Source organism: Palaemon carinicauda, chromosome 34, assembly GCF_036898095.1.
Source record: "Palaemon carinicauda isolate YSFRI2023 chromosome 34, ASM3689809v2, whole genome shotgun sequence".
NCBI classification, from domain to species: domain Eukaryota; kingdom Metazoa; phylum Arthropoda; class Malacostraca; order Decapoda; family Palaemonidae; genus Palaemon; species Palaemon carinicauda.
In genome coordinates, this window is record NC_090758.1 from 17,360,421 (window position 1) to 17,365,420 (window position 5,000).

The following is a 5,000-nucleotide window of genomic DNA, read 5'->3' on the forward strand; positions in this document are numbered from 1 at the left end:
ATATATATATATATATATATATACATATATATATATATATATATATATATATGTGTGTGTGTGTGTGTGTATATTTGTATATATGTTTGTATACATATATACAGTATATATATATATATATATATATATATATATATATATATATACATATATATATAAATATATATATATGTATATATATATATATATGTATATATATATGTATACATATATATATATATATATATATATATATATATATATATATATATATATACACACACACACATATATATATATATATATATATATATATGTATAAATTTTCCCTGTTGGAGCCCTTGGGCTTATAGCATCTTGCTTTTCCAAATAGGGTTATAGCTTAGCTAATAATAATAATAATAATAATAATAATAATAATAATAATAATAATAATAATAAAAGCAAGATGGTGTATTTTGTCGATAGAAAGTCATGAGCGAGTAAGAGCTTATACAGGCATGGGGAGACATTTAAGTAAGGTAACAGGTGTACCTGAGAGAGAAGTGCTGTATCCCTAGACACTTACGAGCATATCTGTGACCTCGTGTCGCCCTCTTCTGGAAGGAACTTAGGTCGTTGTTAAACCCCATGACAATTGGGCGCATGCAATTTTAGATGGCTTATCGCAAATAAAAGAGAACAGAGCTGATATAACGATAGTTAATTCGTCAAATAAAAGAGTTGTGTTAGGAAGTGATTCTGTGTTTGAATTAGAGTTATGTTAAATTGCTAATAATGGGATATTCGGAGCCACAACTCCAGCTCGCACAGACGAACGCACTCAAAATTTAATTTTGCAAGCACGAAAATTATATATGTCAGAATATCAGCCTGTAGTTAGTGACATTGTCAATAATTATTCTAATATAATTGCAATTGGCAATGAGCCACCCGGATGGATTGATCGATTTCCCTTTAGCATTGAAATTGGGCAGGCGGAGCCGATCAGGTCAAGGCCTTATAAGGTACCCATTTATTTCCAGGGAGAGATAGAAAGGGAAATAAGTAAATTCAGGGAACAAGGGATAATTGAGGAGAGCGACTCTCCCTTGGTTTCTCCAGTTATAGCTTTTAAGAAAAGGGATGGCTCGATAAGATTGTGTGTTGATTATAGGAAGTTGAATGCAGTTACCAAGGATAATGACTTTCCGTTGCCCTCGATCGAAGAATTACTTGTGAAGATTCGTGATAGTAAATATTTTACAACTGCAGATTTAAAATCTGGATATTATTAAATACCCATTCAGGAAGACAGTAACTGCAAAACGGCATTTATAGCTAACGATCATCTATTTCAGTTTAATATTCTTCTTTTCGGTTTTAAAAATGCTCCAAGTCATTTCTCTACTGTAATAATGGGGGTTTTGTTTCATTGAATTGGTCATAATGTTCTTGTTTATCTAAAAGATATAATTTCAGGGGAAACGGCTGAAGAACATTATAATAATATTCGTAAAATTTTAGAAGCAATGCGACGTAATGGTATGAAATTAAAATTGTCAAAGTGCAAATTTTTCTGTAAACAGGTCGAATTTCTAGGTCACATAACAACCCCAGAAGGAAGTAGCTGGGTTCCCTGGGCTAGCTGGGTATTACCGTAAATTTATAAGAGGTTTGTGAGAGATAGCCGGACCCTTAGATGCTTTAAATAAACAAAAAGTAATAAATTGGGGAGTGGAAGAAGAAAGGGCCTTTAACCATTTGAAAGCTGTCTTAATTAGAAATGACTTACTCTTATATTCTAGATTAGATCGCTATTGGTGGCGTAGTTTTTCAACGAGATGATAAAGGTTGAGAGCGACTCATTTTTTTTTTGCTTCCCGGGCACTAAAAGGGGCAGAAAAGAATTATAGTACATTCGATCGAGAGGCTTTGGCTATTCTTTGGGTTCTAGAGAGGCTTTGGCTGTTTGTATTAGGTCAGTCGATAGAGTTGCAAAGTGATCATCCCCCCTTTACGTGATCTCTTCTACAAAGGAGATTTGACCTCTCGACAAGCGAGATGGTATGAGAGATTGTTAGAGTTTAATATAAAGGGTTTTCCCTACATAGAAGGTAAAGCTAACGAAGTGGCTGATGCCCTCTCTAGAGGTGCAGTAATAGGAGTAGCAACTAGGGCACAAAAGAGGAATGAAAAATGTAACCAAAATATTGAAGACCCCCATCAGAATAGAGAAAATAGAGAATGGGATATGGATTCTCCTAAGGAGCAATCAGAATATAGGATTGGAGAGAGAGAGAGAGAGAGAGAGAGAGAGAGAGAGAGAGAGAGAGAGAGAGAGAGATTTACAGATAAAGGGGAATCGGAGAGATATCCGTCATTTCTGAATTTACCTCGTGAGACTTTTTTTTATAGAAAATGATATCTTAAATTGTGCTTACGAGAAGAGGGTAGGGGAATTTTGTGCACGATTAGTTCTTCCCCCTTCCTTAATTAATCAAGTCATCCATATTGTACATGTAAGTCTGTATGTATGCAGGGCATTTAGGGATTGATAGAACATTAAGGAGATCACGTGAATCTTTCTTTTGGTTAGGAATGAGAAAAGTTATTGAGAATTATATAAAATGTTGTCATGATTGTAACTGTTTCAGAGAACATAAAAACACTGTACCAGAAGCCAGAAGGTAGCCTGTGATTCCTAATAAATTTTATAGAGTACATATGGATGTGGTAGAACCATTTCCTACTGGTTTAACACAACATAACTATATATGTGTATTTGCGGATGCATTTACTTGGTACACCCATACTTAGGCAATGTTGGATAAATCAGCGAATTCATTAGCCAAAGCGCTGTACTCTTTCATTACCAGGTTTGGTTGCCCAAAAATTTTGATAAGTGATTATGGTCTCGTGTTTATAAATAAGAGGGTGAAATCAGTCACGGACTTGATGAAAATTGAACACTTTACAGTGACCTCATATAGGCCTTCAGCTAATGGCTTAGTGGAATCACATAATAGGGAAGTACTGCGAATTTTACGTTACTTAGTAGCTGATGACCCCCTTCATTGGCATGCCATGCTTACTACAAGTGAGCTAGCTTTGAACAGTGCATATAATGCTCTGCTCAGGGACACGCCTTTCTTGTTAGTGTATGGATAGGGTCCTGTGTTACCATATACGGTCTTCATTAATTCGCACCAATTGCCAAATTATTCAACTGAGCAATACTGTGTATGTTTATTAAATCTATTAAGGAGAGTAATAAACACCACTGAAAGGTTTTTGAAAAGAGCTAATGAAAATTACAGCTCTAAGTATGATGGTCGGTTCAAAACTGCACCGGTAAAAGTATTTGTGGGCGATCGTGTGTATTTGAAACGATTGCAGCCTAGGAAACAAACTGGAGCCAGCATATTTGGGTCCGTACCTAGTAAAAATGGTTAATTCTAACACAGTTGTGATACAAAGCATTATTAATGGCGCAGTGTGTGAGCATATTTAGGCACACATACATGTGGTGCCTGAAGAGGTAGTTTTCAAAAGTGTTCCTCTTTACCCCTGCATTTGTAATATTCCTCGAGTTGATGAGTAGAATTTTTTTTTCTTTGCTGTTTTGTTGCTTGAACAGACCTCATTTCTTCTTTTGATGTGTTTTAAATAAACTTGATGATAACAATGTGTTCTTATGTTGATACTTAATATAAACGTAAGATTTTATAGAAATTTTGCTGAGTGTGGCAATACGTATAACATTGAAGAGTGAGCCTAAAAACAGTCAGAGGCTAAATAGGTCAGGTGAGGTCCATCAGGCAGATGCTGTATTATTCATGTACGAGTATCTATATGATTCTAGGTTGCAGGGGCCAAGCGGGGTTGTTCCCAAATGACACGTGGTTGCGGAATTAAAGTTCAGACTTGAGGATAGGCAGTGTTAGAGAATTTGTAGATGTGAATACCTTATACTTAATATTATAAGAGAAGGGCAGGTAGATGAATGATTTTCTCGGAAAAACGGCTAGTGGCCACTGGTTGATATTTCCAAGTGTAAGAGGCGTAGTGGTTTTAAATAAATGGTGAAATGGTGGTGGTGAGTTGTTTTGCGAAATTATGCCGTAACCCCAGACAAGTAAAATCGAGGGATAAAGAAATATCTATTCCTACCCCTGTCCCGCCCTATAAGCCTGTATTGCACACAACCAGAGGAATGTCATTGATGTGGGTGTGTAAGACTGATGTTGATACTATCTTTTTTTCACTTTGGGTATTCTGTGTTTTTGTTGCAGAGGTCTTAAGAAGAAATGAGTGGAATTATTTATATTGTATTGTGTACATTTTTACATGCATTATTTCATTTCAATTTTTTTATCTGGAATATGTGTTATTTTTTTTGGGGGGTGGGGGTTTCTATATATATATATATATATATATATATATATATATATATATATATATATATATATATATATATATATATACATTTATGTATAATGTTGCATTTCTGTTTAGTACAAGCCATGCCTATTCTAGGTCGGAATGTCCTCCATATATCATTGACTAGCGAGGGCGAGTGCGCACCTCCTTCTGGAGTGAGGAGCTTAAGGGGGAGTAATGTCCCAATTCTTGTATGAAGATATGTGTTGTACATCAAGGTAAATGAATTCTATAATCGTCAGAATTCCACAGAACCTATAGATCAGCAAGTTGTTGTAGCATGATTGCATTTTGATAGTGAGGGGTAATTAGTTGCCTTTGCGCTTCCTCTGAGACAAGGCACTCGCCTGAGAGTGTCTGTTGTACAGCGTATTTTCGAGCCTTTTGTATTAAAGTAAAAAAAAACTCTCATGTTCCGATTCTCATTATCGGTAGACATTGGACATGTGTATATATATATATATATATATATATATATATATATATATATATATATATATATATATATATATATATATATATATATATATATATATTATACCAACCATGTGTCACACGATCGTAAAGTAGCGACATTCCTTTTTCTTCTACCAAATATC